The following is a 14110-nucleotide window of genomic DNA, read 5'->3' as shown; positions in this document are numbered from 1 at the left end:
TTGTGTGCCGTTTTACCACTCGGCAGCACTGGCCTGGTTGGAGCTGAGCTGCAGTTCCAGGAGCAAACTGGTATGGTGGAAGAAAGCAGCTAACTAGCATTGCCCAGCTGGCCTAAACGATATTGCTCATGGGCACCATTCTTCAGTCTGCCTTCACCGGTCCTTGAAATTGAAGAAATGTGTAATGCACGCAGGCACGCTGGCATCATCCATCAGACGGCAGCAGACAGGAGCAGTCACGTCTGGCTGCAGTGAAAGATAAACCCCTGCCCCCATGAGGCTTCACCAGTGCGTAAAAGCGCCAGGAACATTGAGGATACAGCTCAGATGTTTGGAGTTTTGAGAGCTTAGGCAATTTACGGCAAAGGCCAGGCGTTGCATGGCAGCGAAGAGGAATTTAAAAATTCAGCTTACAGTCCATCAGAACGATGTAGGGTTTCTTGGAGGTGGTGGGATTTTAGAAGCTCTTTGAAAAAGGGTTTGGTGAGGCTCAGAAAAGAACACCCTTGCTCTGGAGATTCCCTGAAAGAACCTGCGCTATCAAATTCTGTTTTTCTACGCTCTTCTACTCGGCAACCTCCTAGAAAGGAGATAGTTAAGTAAAGAGAAAGACAAAGCCCGCGCTTCAGAACACTGTCAGAAGTGGGATTCGAACCCACGCCTCCAGAGGAGACTGCGACCTGAACGCAGCGCCTTAGACCGCTCGGCCATCCTGACAACCTATCAGCAAGATAGTGTACTTTTCCAAACAGAACTATTCTACTCCTTAAGCCTTAGCGGGAGAACTTCTCCAAAGGAAAAACCATGACCGTCATTGGGTGTATATTACAATCTTGTGTACTACCCAAGCAAGGGTCAGGAAGACACGTGTGACTGCCCAGCTCCATGCTTGTGGCTCCTCAGCTCTTGGCAGCTCCAGATAGTACTTTGGGAGAAGTGCTGTACTACAGTTTGTACCCCTCCCGTGGAAGGCCATTGGCCACCGGGCACTCAGGAGGCCGAAATAGCTCAGTTGGGAGAGCCTTAGACTGAAGATCTAAAGGTCCCTGGTTCGATCCCGGGTTTCGGCAGGTGCTTTTTTAGGTACGCATCAACTAAAGTAATGAGATTGTAATGAGAACATTGAGGATACAGCTCAGATGTTTGGAGTTTTGAGAGCTTAGGCAATTTACGGCAAAGGCCAGGCGTTGCATGGCAGCTAAGAGGAATTTAAAAATTCAGCTTACAGTCCATCAGAACGATGTAGGGTTTCTTGGAGGTGGTGGGATTTTAGAAGCTCTTTGAAAAAGGGTTTGGTGAGGCTCAGAAAAGAACACCCTTGCTCTGGAGATTCCCTGAAAGAACCTGCGCTATCAAATTCTGTTTTTCTACGCTCTTCTACTCGGCAACCTCCTAGAAAGGAGATAGTTAAGTAAAGAGAAAGACAAAGCCCGCGCTTCAGAACACTGTCAGAAGTGGGATTCGAACCCACGCCTCCAGAGGAGACTGCGACCTGAACGCAGCGCCTTAGACCGCTCGGCCATCCTGACAACCTGTCGGCAAGGTAGTGTACTTTTCCAAACAGAACTATTCTACTCCTTAAGCCTTAGCGGGAGAACTTCTCCAAAGGAAAAACCATGACCGTCATTGGGTGTATATTACAATCTTGTGTACTACCCAAGCAAGGGTCAGGAAGACACGTGTGACTGCCCAGCTCCATGCTTGTGGCTCCTCAGCTCTTGGTAGCTCCAGATAGTACTTTGGGAGAAGTGCTGTACTACAGTTTGTACCCCTCCCATGGAAGGCCATTGGCCACCGGGCACTCAGGAGGCCGAAATAGCTCAGTTGGGAGAGCGTTAGACTGAAGATCTAAAGGTCCCTGGTTCGATCCCGGGTTTCGGCAGGTGCTTTTTAGGTACGCATCAACTAAAGTAATGAGATTCGTTCCCGTCTTTCCTCCAAAATGGCCTGTCCTCGGCTTGTGTGCCGTTTTACCACTCGGCAGCACTGGCCTGGTTGGAGCTGAGCTGCAGTTCCAGGAGCAAACTGGTATGGTGGAAGAAAGCAGCTAACTAGCATTGCCCAGCTGGCCTAAACAATATTGCTCATGGGCACCATTCTTCAGTCTGCCTTCACCGGTCCTTGAAATTGAAGAAATGTGTAATGCACGCAGGCACGCTGGCATCATCCATCAGACGGCAGCAGACAGGAGCAGTCACGTCTGGCTGCAGTGAAAGATAAACCCCTGCCCCCATGAGGCTTCACCAGTGCGTAAAAGCGCCAGGAACATTGAGGATACAGCTCAGATGTTTGGAGTTTTGAGAGCTTAGGCAATTTACGGCAAAGGCCAGGCGTTGCATGGCAGCGAAGAGGAATTTAAAAATTCAGCTTACAGTCCATCAGAACGATGTAGGGTTTCTTGGAGGTGGTGGGATTTTAGAAGCTCTTTGAATAAGGGTTTGGTGAGGCTCAGAAAAGAACACCCTTGCTCTGGAGATTCCCTGAAAGAACCTGCGCTATCAAATTCTGTTTTTCTACGCTCTTCTACTCGGCAACCTCCTAGAAAGGAGATAGTTAAGTAAAGAGAAAGACAAAGTCCGCGCTTCAGAACACTGTCAGAAGTGGGATTCGAACCCACGCCTCCAGAGGAGACTGCGACCTGAACGCAGCGCCTTAGACCGCTCGGCCATCCTGACAACCTGTCGGCAAGATAGTGTACTTTTCCAAACAGAACTATTCTACTCCTTAAGCCTTAGCGGGAGAACTTCTCCAAAGGAAAAACCATGACCGTCATTGGGTGTATATTACAATCTTGTGTACTACCCAAGCAAGGGTCAGGAAGACACGTGTGACTGCCCAGCTCCATGCTTGTGGCTCCTCAGCTCTTGGTAGCTCCAGATAGTACTTTGGGAGAAGTGCTGTACTACAGTTTGTACCCCTCCCGTGGAAGGCCATTGGCCACCGGGCACTCAGGAGGCCGAAATAGCTCAGTTGGGAGAGCGTTAGACTGAAGATCTAAAGGTCCCTGGTTCGATCCCGGGTTTCGGCAGGTGCTTTTTTAGGTACGCATCAACTAAAGTAATGAGATTGTAATGAGAACATTGAGGATACAGCTCAGATGTTTGGAGTTTTGAGAGCTTAGGCAATTTACGGCAAAGGCCAGGCGTTGCATGGCAGCGAAGAGGAATTTAAAAATTCAGCTTACAGTCCATCAGAACGATGTAGGGTTTCTTGGAGGTGGTGGGATTTTAGAAGCTCTTTGAAAAAGGGTTTGGTGAGGCTCAGAAAAGAACACCCTTGCTCTGGAGATTCCCTGAAAGAACCTGCGCTATCAAATTCTGTTTTTCTACGCTCTTCTACTCGGCAACCTCCTAGAAAGGAGATAGTTAAGTAAAGAGAAAGACAAAGCCCGCGCTTCAGAACACTGTCAGAAGTGGGATTCGAACCCAAGCCTCCAGAGGAGACTGCGACCTGAACGCAGCGCCTTAGACCGCTCGGCCATCCTGACAACCTGTCGGCAAGAAAGTGTACTTTTCCAAACAGAACTATTCTACTCCTTAAGCCTTAGCGGGAGAACTTCTCCAAAGGAAAAACCATGACCGTCATTGGGTGTATATTACAATCTTGTGTACTACCCAAGCAAGGGTCAGGAAGACACGTGTGACTGCCCAGCTCCATGCTTGTGGCTCCTCAGCTCTTGGTAGCTCCAGATAGTACTTTGGGAGAAGTGCTGTACTACAGTTTGTACCCCTCCCGTGGAAGGCCTTTGGCCACCGGGCACTCAGGAGGCCGAAATAGCTCAGTTGGGAGAGCGTTAGACTGAAGATCTAAAGGTCCCTGGTTCGATCCCGGGTTTCGGCAGGTGCTTTTTTAGGTACGCATCAACTAAAGTAATGAGATTGTAATGAGAACATTGAGGATACAGCTCAGATGTTTGGAGTTTTGAGAGCTTAGGCAATTTACGGCAAAGGCCAGGCGTTGCATGGCAGCGAAGAGGAATTTAAAAATTCAGCTTACAGTCCATCAGAACGATGTAGGGTTTCTTGGAGGTGGTGGGATTTTAGAAGCTCTTTGAAAAAGGGTTTGGTGAGGCTCAGAAAAGAACACCCTTGCTCTGGAGATTCCCTGAAAGAACCTGCGCTATCAAATTCTGTTTTTCTACGCTCTTCTACTCGGCAACCTCCTAGAAAGGAGATAGTTAAGTAAAGAGAAAGACAAAGCCTGCGCTTCAGAACACTGTCAGAAGTGGGATTCGAACCCACGCCTCCAGAGGAGACTGCGACCTGAACGCAGCGCCTTAGACCGCTCGGCCATCCTGACAACCTGTCGGCAAGATAGTGTACTTTTCCAAACAGAACTATTCTACTCCTTAAGCCTTAGCGGGAGAACTTCTCCAAAGGAAAAACCATGACCGTCATTGGGTGTATATTACAATCTTGTGTACTACCCAAGCAAGGGTCAGGAAGACACGTGTGACTGCCCAGCTCCATGCTTGTGGCTCCTCAGCTCTTGGTAGCTCCAGATAGTACTTTGGGAGAAGTGCTGTACTACAGTTTGTACCCTTCCCGTGGAAGGCCATTGGCCACCGGGCACTCAGGAGGCCGAAATAGCTCAGTTGGGAGAGCGTTAGACTGAAGATCTAAAGGTCCCTGGTTCGATCCCGGGTTTCGGCAGGTGCTTTTTTAGGTACGCATCAACTAAAGTAATGAGATTGTAATGAGAACATTGAGGATACAGCTCAGATGTTTGGAGTTTTGAGAGCTTAGGCAATTTACGGCAAAGGCCAGGCGTTGCATGGCAGCGAAGAGGAATTTAAAAATTCAGCTTACAGTCCATCAGAACGATGTAGGGTTTCTTGGAGGTGGTGGGATTTTAGAAGCTCTTTGAATAAGGGTTTGGTGAGGCTCAGAAAAGAACACCCTTGCTCTGGAGATTCCCTGAAAGAACCTGCGCTATCAAATTCTCTTTTTCTACGCTCTTCTACTCGGCAACCTCCTAGAAAGGAGATAGTTAAGTAAAGAGAAAGACAAAGCCCGCGCTTCAGAACACTGTCAGAAGTGGGATTCGAACCCACGCCTCCAGAGGAGACTGCGACCTGAACGCAGCGCCTTAGACCGCTCGGCCATCCTGACAACCTGTCGGCAAGATCGTGTACTTTTCCAAACAGAACTATTCTACTCCTTAAGCCTTAGCGGGAGAACTTCTCCAAAGGAAAAACCATGACCGTCATTGGGTGTATATTACAATCTTGTGTACTACCCAAGCAAGGGTCAGGAAGACACGTGTGACTGCCCAGCTCCATGCTTGTGGCTCCTCAGCTCTTGGTAGCTCCAGATAGTACTTTGGGAGAAGTGCTGTACTACAGTTTGTACCCCTCCCGTGGAAGGCCTTTGGCCACCGGGCACTCAGGAGGCCGAAATAGCTCAGTTGGGAGAGCGTTAGACTGAAGATCTAAAGGTCCCTGGTTCGATCCCGGGTTTCGGCAGGTGCTTTTTTAGGTACGCATCAACTAAAGTAATGAGATTGTAATGAGAACATTGAGGATACAGCTCAGATGTTTGGAGTTTTGAGAGCTTAGGCAATTTACGGCAAAGGCCAGGCGTTGCATGGCAGCGAAGAGGAATTTAAAAATTCAGCTTACAGTCCATCAGAACGATGTAGGGTTTCTTGGAGGTGGTGGGATTTTAGAAGCTCTTTGAAAAAGGGTTTGGTGAGGCTCAGAAAAGAACACCCTTGCTCTGGAGATTCCCTGAAAGAACCTGCGCTATCAAATTCTGTTTTTCTACGCTCTTCTACTCGGCAACCTCCTAGAAAGGAGATAGTTAAGTAAAGAGAAAGACAAAGCCCGCGCTTCAGAACACTGTCAGAAGTGGGATTCGAACCCACGCCTCCAGAAGAGACTGCGACCTGAACGCAGCGCCTTAGACCGCTCGGCCATCCTGACAACCTGTCGGCAAGATAGTGTACTTTTCCAAACAGAACTATTCTACTCCTTAAGCCTTAGCGGGAGAACTTCTCCAAAGGAAAAACCATGACCGTCATTGGGTGTATATTACAATCTTGTGTACTACCCAAGCAAGGGTCAGGAAGACACGTGTGACTGCCCAGCTCCATGCTTGTGGCTCCTCAGCTCTTGGTAGCTCCAGATAGTACTTTGGGAGAAGTGCTGTACTACAGTTTGTACCCCTCCCGTGGAAGGCCATTGGCCACCGGGCACTCAGGAGGCCGAAATAGCTCAGTTGGGAGAGCGTTAGACTGAAGATCTAAAGGTCCCTGGTTCGATCCCGGGTTTCGGCAGGTGCTTTTTTAGGTACGCATCAACTAAAGTAATGAGATTCGTTCCCGTCTTTCCTCCAAAATGGCCTGTCCTCAGCTTGTGTGCCGTTTTACCACTCGGCAGCACTGGCCTGGTTGGAGCTGAGCTGCAGTTCCAGGAGCAAACTGGTATGGTGGAAGAAAGCAGCTAACTAGCATTGCCCAGCTGGCCTAAACAATATTGCTCATGGGCACCATTCTTCAGTCTGCCTTCACCGGTCCTTGAAATTGAAGAAATGTGTAATGCACGCAGGCACGCTGGCATCATCCATCAGACGGCAGCAGACAGGAGCAGTCACGTCTGGCTGCAGTGAAAGATAAACCCCTGCCCCCATGAGGCTTCACCAGTGCGTAAAAGCGCCAGGAACATTGAGGATACAGCTCAGATGTTTGGAGTTTTGAGAGCTTAGGCAATTTACGGCAAAGGCCAGGCGTTGCATGGCAGCGAAGAGGAATTTAAAAATTCAGCTTACAGTCCATCAGAACGATGTAGGGTTTCTTGGAGGTGGTGGGATTTTAGAAGCTCTTTGAATAAGGGTTTGGTGAGGCTCAGAAAAGAACACCCTTGCTCTGGAGATTCCCTGAAAGAACCTGCGCTATCAAATTCTGTTTTTCTACGCTCTTCTACTCGGCAACCTCCTAGAAAGGAGATAGTTAAGTAAAGAGAAAGACAAAGCCCGCACTTCAGTCCACTGTCAGAAGTGGGATTCGAACCCATGCCTCCAGAGGAGACTACGACCTGAACGCAGCGCCTTAGACCGCTCGGCCATCCTGACAACCTGTCGGCAAGATAGTGTACTTTTCCAAACAGAACTATTCTACTCCTTAAGCCTTAGCGGGAGAACTTCTCCAAAGGAAAAACCATGACCGTCATTGGGTGTATATTACAATCTTGTGTACTACCCAAGCAAGGGTCAGGAAGACACGTGTGACTGCCCAGCTCCATGCTTGTGGCTCCTCAGCTCTTGGTAGCTCCAGATAGTACTTTGGGAGAAGTGCTGTACTACAGTTTGTACCCCTCCCGTGGAAGGCCATTGGCCACCGGGCACTCAGGAGGCCGAAATAGCTCAGTTGGGAGAGCGTTAGACTGAAGATCTAAAGGTCCCTGGTTCGATCCCGGGTTTCGGCAGGTGCTTTTTTAGGTACGCATCAACTAAAGTAATGAGATTCGTTCCCGTCTTTCCTCCAAAATGGCCTGTCCTCAGCTTGTGTGCCGTTTTACCACTCGGCAGCACTGGCCTGGTTGGAGCTGAGCTGCAGTTCCAGGAGCAAACTGGTATGGTGGAAGAAAGCAGCTAACTAGCATTGCCCAGCTGGCCTAAACAATATTGCTCATGGGCACCATTCTTCAGTCTGCCTTCACCGGTCCTTGAAATTGAAGAAATGTGTAATGCACGCAGGCACGCTGGCATCATCCATCAGACGGCAGCAGACAGGAGCAGTCACGTCTGGCTGCAGTGAAAGATAAACCCCTGCCCCCATGAGGCTTCACCAGTGCGTAAAAGCGCCAGGAACATTGAGGATACAGCTCAGATGTTTGGAGTTTTGAGAGCTTAGGCAATTTACGGCAAAGGCCAGGCGTTGCATGGCAGCGAAGAGGAATTTAAAAATTCAGCTTACAGTCCATCAGAACGATGTAGGGTTTCTTGGAGGTGGTGGGATTTTAGAAGCTCTTTTAAAAAGGGTTTGGTGAGGCTCAGAAAAGAACACCCTTGCTCTGGAGATTCCCTGAAAGAACCTGCGCTATCAAATTCTGTTTTTCTACGCTCTTCTACTCGGCAACCTCCTAGAAAGGAGATAGTTAAGTAAAGAGAAAGACAAAGCCCGCGCTTCAGAACACTGTCAGAAGTGGGATTCGAACCCACGCCTCCAGAGGAGACTGCGACCTGAACGCAGCGCCTTAGACCGCTCGGCCATCCTGACAACCTGTCGGCAAGATAGTGTACTTTTCCAAACAGAACTATTCTACTCCTTAAGCCTTAGCGGGAGAACTTCTCCAAAGGAAAAACCATGACCGTCATTGGGTGTATATTACAATCTTGTGTACTACCCAAGCAAGGGTCAGGAAGACACGTGTGACTGCCCAGCTCCATGCTTGTGGCTCCTCAGCTCTTGGTAGCTCCAGATAGTACTTTGGGAGAAGTGCTGTACTACAGTTTGTACCCCTCCCGTGGAAGGCCATTGGCCACCGGGCACTCAGGAGGCCGAAATAGCTCAGTTGGGAGAGCGTTAGACTGAAGATCTAAAGGTCCCTGGTTCGATTCGGGTTTCGGCAGGTGCTTTTTTAGGTACGCATCAACTAAAGTAATGAGATTGTAATGAGAACATTGAGGATACAGCTCAGATGTTTGGAGTTTTGAGAGCTTAGGCAATTTACGGCAAAGGCCAGGCGTTGCATGGCAGCGAAGAGGAATTTAAAAATTCAGCTTACAGTCCATCAGAACGATGTAGGGTTTCTTGGAGGTGGTGGGATTTTAGAAGCTCTTTGAAAAAGGGTTTGGTGAGGCTCAGAAAAGAACACCCTTGCTCTGGAGATTCCCTGAAAGAACCTGCGCTATCAAATTCTGTTTTTCTACGCTCTTCTACTCGGCAACCTCCTAGAAAGGAGATAGTTAAGTAAAGAGAAAGACAAAGCCCGCGCTTCAGAACACTGTCAGAAGTGGGATTCGAACCCACGCCTCCAGAGGAGACTGCGACCTGAACGCAGCGCCTTAGACCGCTCGGCCATCCTGACAACCTGTCGGCAAGATAGTGTACTTTTCCAAACAGAACTATTCTACTCCTTAAGCCTTAGCGGGAGAACTTCTCCAAAGGAAAAACCATGACCGTCATTGGGTGTATATTACAATCTTGTGTACTACCCAAGCAAGGGTCAGGAAGACACGTGTGACTGCCCAGCTCCATGCTTGTGGCTCCTCAGCTCTTGGCAGCTCCAGATAGTACTTTGGGAGAAGTGCTGTACTACAGTTTGTACCCCTCCCGTGGAAGGCCATTGGCCACCGGGCACTCAGGAGGCCGAAATAGCTCAGTTGGGAGAGCGTTAGACTGAAGATCTAAAGGTCCCTGGTTCGATCCCGGGTTTCGGCAGGTGCTTTTTTAGGTACGCATCAACTAAAGTAATGAGATTGTAATGAGAACATTGAGGATACAGCTCAGATGTTTGGAGTTTTGAGAGCTTAGGCAATTTACGGCAAAGGCCAGGCGTTGCATGGCAGCGAAGAGGAATTTAAAAATTCAGCTTACAGTCCATCAGAACGATGTAGGGTTTCTTGGAGGTGGTGGGATTTTAGAAGCTCTTTGAATAAGGGTTTGGTGAGGCTCAGAAAAGAACACCCTTGCTCTGGAGATTCCCTGAAAGAACCTGCGCTATCAAATTCTGTTTTTCTACGCTCTTCTACTCGGCAACCTCCTAGAAAGGAGATAGTTAAGTAAAGAGAAAGACAAAGCCCGCGCTTCAGTCCACTGTCAGAAGTGGGATTCGAACCCACGCCTCCAGAGGAGACTGCGACCTGAACGCAGCGCCTTAGACCGCTCGGCCATCCTGACACCCTGTCTGCAAGGTAGTGTACTTTTCCAAACAGAACTATTCTACTCCTTAAGCCTTAGCGGGAGAACTTCTCCAAAGGAAAAACCATGACCGTCATTGGGTGTATATTACAATCTTGTGTACTACCCAAGCAAGGGTCAGGAAGACACGTGTGACTGCCCAGCTCCATGCTTGTGGCTCCTCAGCTCTTGGTAGCTCCAGATAGTACTTTGGGAGAAGTGCTGTACTACAGTTTGTACCCCTCCCGTGGAAGGCCATTGGCCACCGGGCACTCAGGAGGCCGAAATAGCTCAGTTGGGAGAGCGTTAGACTGAAGATCTAAAGGTCCCTGGTTCGATCCCGGGTTTCGGCAGGTGCTTTTTTAGGTACGCATCAACTAAAGTAATGAGATTGTAATGAGAACATTGAGGATACAGCTCAGATGTTTGGAGTTTTGAGAGCTTAGGCAATTTACGGCAAAGGCCAGGCGTTGCATGGCAGCGAAGAGGAATTTAAAAATTCAGCTTACAGTCCATCAGAACGATGTAGGGTTTCTTGGAGGTGGTGGGATTTTAGAAGCTCTTTGAAAAAGGGTTTGGTGAGGCTCAGAAAAGAACACCCTTGCTCTGGAGATTCCCTGAAAGAACCTGCGCTATCAAATTCTGTTTTTCTACGCTCTTCTACTCGGCAACCTCCTAGAAAGGAGATAGTTAAGTAAAGAGAAAGACAAAGCCCGCGCTTCAGAACACTGTCAGAAGTGGGATTCGAACCCACGCCTCCAGAGGAGACTGCGACCTGAACGCAGCGCCTTAGACCGCTCGGCCATCCTGACAACCTGTCGGCAAGATAGTGTACTTTTCCAAACAGAACTATTCTACTCCTTAAGCCTTAGCGGGAGAACTTCTCCAAAGGAAAAACCATGACCGTCATTGGGTGTATATTACAATCTTGTGTACTACCCAAGCAAGGGTCAGGAAGACACGTGTGACTGCCCAGCTCCATGCTTGTGGCTCCTCAGCTCTTGGTAGCTCCAGATAGTACTTTGGGAGAAGTGCTGTACTACAGTTTGTACCCCTCCCGTGGAAGGCCATTGGCCACCGGGCACTCAGGAGGCCGAAATAGCTCAGTTGGGAGAGCGTTAGACAGAAGATCTAAAGGTCCCTGGTTCGATCCCGGGTTTCGGCAGGTGCTTTTTTAGGTACGCATCAACTAAAGTAATGAGAGTCGTTCCCGTCTTTCCTCCAATATGGCCTGTCCTCGGCTTGTGTGCCGTTTTACCACTCGGCAGCACTGGCCTGGTTGGAGCTGAGCTGCAGTTCCAGGAGCAAACTGGTATGGTGGAAGAAAGCAGCTAACTAGCATTGCCCAGCTGGCCTAAACAATATTGCTCATGGGCACCATTCTTCAGTCTGCCTTCACCGGTCCTTGAAATTGAAGAAATGTGTAATGCACGCAGGCACGCTGGCATCATCCATCAGACGGCAGCAGACAGGAGCAGTCACGTCTGGCTGCAGTGAAAGATAAACCCCTGCCCCCATGAGGCTTCACCAGTGCGTAAAAGCGCCAGGAACATTGAGGATACAGCTCAGATGTTTGGAGTTTTGAGAGCTTAGGCAATTTACGGCAAAGGCCAGGCGTTGCATGGCAGCGAAGAGGAATTTAAAAATTCAGCTTACAGTCCATCAGAACGATGTAGGGTTTCTTGGAGGTGGTGGGATTTTAGAAGCTCTTTGAATAAGGGTTTGGTGAGGCTCAGAAAAGAACACCCTTGCTCTGGAGATTCCCTGAAAGAACCTGCGCTATCAAATTCTGTTTTTCTACGCTCTTCTACTCGGCAACCTCCTAGAAAGGAGATAGTTAAGTAAAGAGAAAGACAAAGCCCGCGCTTCAGAACACTGTCAGAAGTGGGATTCGAACCCACGCCTCCAGAGGAGACTGCGACCTGAACGCAGCGCCTTAGACCGCTCGGCCATCCTGACAACCTGTCGGCAAGATAGTGTACTTTTCCAAACAGAACTATTCTACTCCTTAAGCCTTAGCGGGAGAACTTCTCCAAAGGAAAAACCATGACCGTCATTGGGTGTATATTACAATCTTGTGTACTACCCAAGCAAGGGTCAGGAAGACACGTGTGACTGCCCAGCTCCATGCTTGTGGCTCCTCAGCTCTTGGTAGCTCCAGATAGTACTTTGGGAGAAGTGCTGTACTACAGTTTGTACCCCTCCCGTGGAAGGCCTTTGGCCACCGGGCACTCAGGAGGCCGAAATAGCTCAGTTGGGAGAGCGTTAGACTGAAGATCTAAAGGTCCCTGGTTCGATCCCGGGTTTCGGCAGGTGCCTTTTTAGGTACGCATCAACTAAAGTAATGAGATTGTAATGAGAACATTGAGGATACAGCTCAGATGTTTGGAGTTTTGAGAGCTTAGGCAATTTACGGCAAAGGCCAGGCGTTGCATGGCAGCGAAGAGGAATTTAAAAATTCAGCTTACAGTCCATCAGAACGATGTAGGGTTTCTTGGAGGTGGTGGGATTTTAGAAGCTCTTTGAAAAAGGGTTTGGTGAGGCTCAGAAAAGAACACCCTTGCTCTGGAGATTCCCTGAAAGAACCTGCGCTATCAAATTCTGTTTTTCTACGCTCTTCTACTCGGCAACCTCCTAGAAAGGAGATAGTTAAGTAAAGAGAAAGACAAAGCCCGCGCTTCAGAACACTGTCAGAAGTGGGATTCGAACCCACGCCTCCAGAGGAGACTGCGACCTGAACGCAGCGCCTTAGACCGCTCAGCCATCCTGACAACCTGTCGGCAAGATAGTGTACTTTTCCAAACAGAACTATTCTACTCCTTAAGCCTTAGCGGGAGAACTTCTTCAAAGGAAAAACCATGACCGTCATTGGGTGTATATTACAATCTTGTGTACTACCCAAGCAAGGGTCAGGAAGACACGTGTGACTGCCCAGCTCCATGCTTGTGGCTCCTCAGCTCTTGGTAGCTCCAGATAGTACTTTGGGAGAAGTGCTGTACTACAGTTTGTACCCCTCCCGTGGAAGGCCATTGGCCACCGGGCACTCAGGAGGCCGAAATAGCTCAGTTGGGAGAGCGTTAGACTGAAGATCTAAAGGTCCCTGGTTCGATCCCGGGTTTCGGCAGGTGCTTTTTTTAGGTACGCATCAACTAAAGTAATGAGATTCGTTCCCGACTTTCCTCCAAAATGGCCTGTCCTCGGCTTGTGTGCCGTTTTACCACTCGGCAGCACTGGCCTGGTTGGAGCTGAGCTGCAGTTCCAGGAGCAAACTGGTATGGTGGAAGAAAGCAGCTAACTAGCATTGCCCAGCTGGCCTAAACAATATTGCTCATGGGCACCATTCTTCAGTCTGCCTTCACCGGTCCTTGAAATTGAAGAAATGTGTAATGCACGCAGGCACGCTGGCATCATCCATCAGACGGCAGCAGACAGGAGCAGTCACGTCTGGCTGCAGTGAAAGATAAACCCCTGCCCCCATGAGGCTTCACCAGTGCGTAAAAGCGCCAGGAACATTGAGGATACAGCTCAGATGTTTGGAGTTTTGAGAGCTTAGGCAATTTACGGCAAAGGCCAGGCGTTGCATGGCAGCGAAGAGGAATTTAAAAATTCAGCTTACAGTCCATCAGAACGATGTAGGGTTTCTTGGAGGTGGTGGGATTTTAGAAGCTCTTTGAAAAAGGGTTTGGTGAGGCTCAGAAAAGAACACCCTTGCTCTGGAGATTCCCTGAAAGAACCTGCGCTATCAAATTCTGTTTTTCTACGCTCTTCTACTCGGCAACCTCCTAGAAAGGAGATAGTTAAGTAAAGAGAAAGACAAAGCCCGCGCTTCAGAACACTGTCAGAAGTGGGATTCGAACCCACGCCTCCAGAGGAGACTGCGACCTGAACGCAGCGCCTTAGACCGCTCGGCCATCCTGACAACCTGTCGGCAAGATAGTGTACTTTTCCAAACAGAACTATTCTACTCCTTAAGCCTTAGCGGGAGAACTTCTCCAAAGGAAAAACCATGACCGTCATTGGGTGTATATTACAATCTTGTGTACTACCCAAGCAAGGGTCAGGAAGACACGTGTGACTGCCCAGCTCCATGCTTGTGGCTCCTCAGCTCTTGGTAGCTCCAGATAGTACTTTGGGAGAAGTGCTGTACTACAGTTTGTACCCCTCCCGTGGAAGGCCATTGGCCACCGGGCACTCAGGAGGCCGAAATAGCTCAGTTGGGAGAGCGTTAGACTGAAGATCTAAAGGTCCCTGGTTCGATCCCGGGTTTCGG

General features: G+C 49.1%; 11 non-coding genes across 11 annotated transcripts; all 11 read right to left on the bottom strand.

Annotated features, from left to right (window-relative positions):
• Positions 1-634: 634 nt before the first annotated feature.
• TRNAL-CAG (transfer RNA leucine (anticodon CAG)) lies at positions 635-717 on the bottom strand. The gene has a single exon. It is a non-coding gene; the product is annotated as a tRNA-Leu (tRNA).
• Positions 718-1446: 729 nt separating this feature from the next.
• Positions 1447-1529, bottom strand: TRNAL-CAG (transfer RNA leucine (anticodon CAG)). The gene has a single exon. It is a non-coding gene; the product is annotated as a tRNA-Leu (tRNA).
• A 1063-nt stretch (positions 1530-2592) lies between these two features.
• Positions 2593-2675, bottom strand: TRNAL-CAG (transfer RNA leucine (anticodon CAG)). Its single transcript has one exon. It is a non-coding gene; the product is annotated as a tRNA-Leu (tRNA).
• Positions 2676-4216: 1541 nt separating this feature from the next.
• On the bottom strand, positions 4217-4299 carry TRNAL-CAG (transfer RNA leucine (anticodon CAG)). Its single transcript has one exon. It is a non-coding gene; the product is annotated as a tRNA-Leu (tRNA).
• A 729-nt stretch (positions 4300-5028) lies between these two features.
• On the bottom strand, positions 5029-5111 carry TRNAL-CAG (transfer RNA leucine (anticodon CAG)). The gene has a single exon. It is a non-coding gene; the product is annotated as a tRNA-Leu (tRNA).
• Positions 5112-8134: 3023 nt separating this feature from the next.
• Positions 8135-8217, bottom strand: TRNAL-CAG (transfer RNA leucine (anticodon CAG)). Its single transcript has one exon. It is a non-coding gene; the product is annotated as a tRNA-Leu (tRNA).
• A 728-nt stretch (positions 8218-8945) lies between these two features.
• TRNAL-CAG (transfer RNA leucine (anticodon CAG)) lies at positions 8946-9028 on the bottom strand. The gene has a single exon. It is a non-coding gene; the product is annotated as a tRNA-Leu (tRNA).
• Positions 9029-9757: 729 nt separating this feature from the next.
• On the bottom strand, positions 9758-9840 carry TRNAL-CAG (transfer RNA leucine (anticodon CAG)). Its single transcript has one exon. It is a non-coding gene; the product is annotated as a tRNA-Leu (tRNA).
• A 729-nt stretch (positions 9841-10569) lies between these two features.
• Positions 10570-10652, bottom strand: TRNAL-CAG (transfer RNA leucine (anticodon CAG)). Its single transcript has one exon. It is a non-coding gene; the product is annotated as a tRNA-Leu (tRNA).
• A 1064-nt stretch (positions 10653-11716) lies between these two features.
• Positions 11717-11799, bottom strand: TRNAL-CAG (transfer RNA leucine (anticodon CAG)). Its single transcript has one exon. It is a non-coding gene; the product is annotated as a tRNA-Leu (tRNA).
• A 1877-nt stretch (positions 11800-13676) lies between these two features.
• Positions 13677-13759, bottom strand: TRNAL-CAG (transfer RNA leucine (anticodon CAG)). The gene has a single exon. It is a non-coding gene; the product is annotated as a tRNA-Leu (tRNA).
• Between the last annotated feature and the right edge of the window lie 351 nt (positions 13760-14110).

Source organism: Dendropsophus ebraccatus, unplaced genomic scaffold, assembly GCF_027789765.1.
Source record: "Dendropsophus ebraccatus isolate aDenEbr1 unplaced genomic scaffold, aDenEbr1.pat pat_scaffold_473_ctg1, whole genome shotgun sequence".
In the NCBI taxonomy this organism is placed as follows: Eukaryota; Metazoa; Chordata; class Amphibia; order Anura; family Hylidae; genus Dendropsophus; species Dendropsophus ebraccatus.
This window is presented reverse-complemented; position numbering and strand designations above follow the sequence as displayed.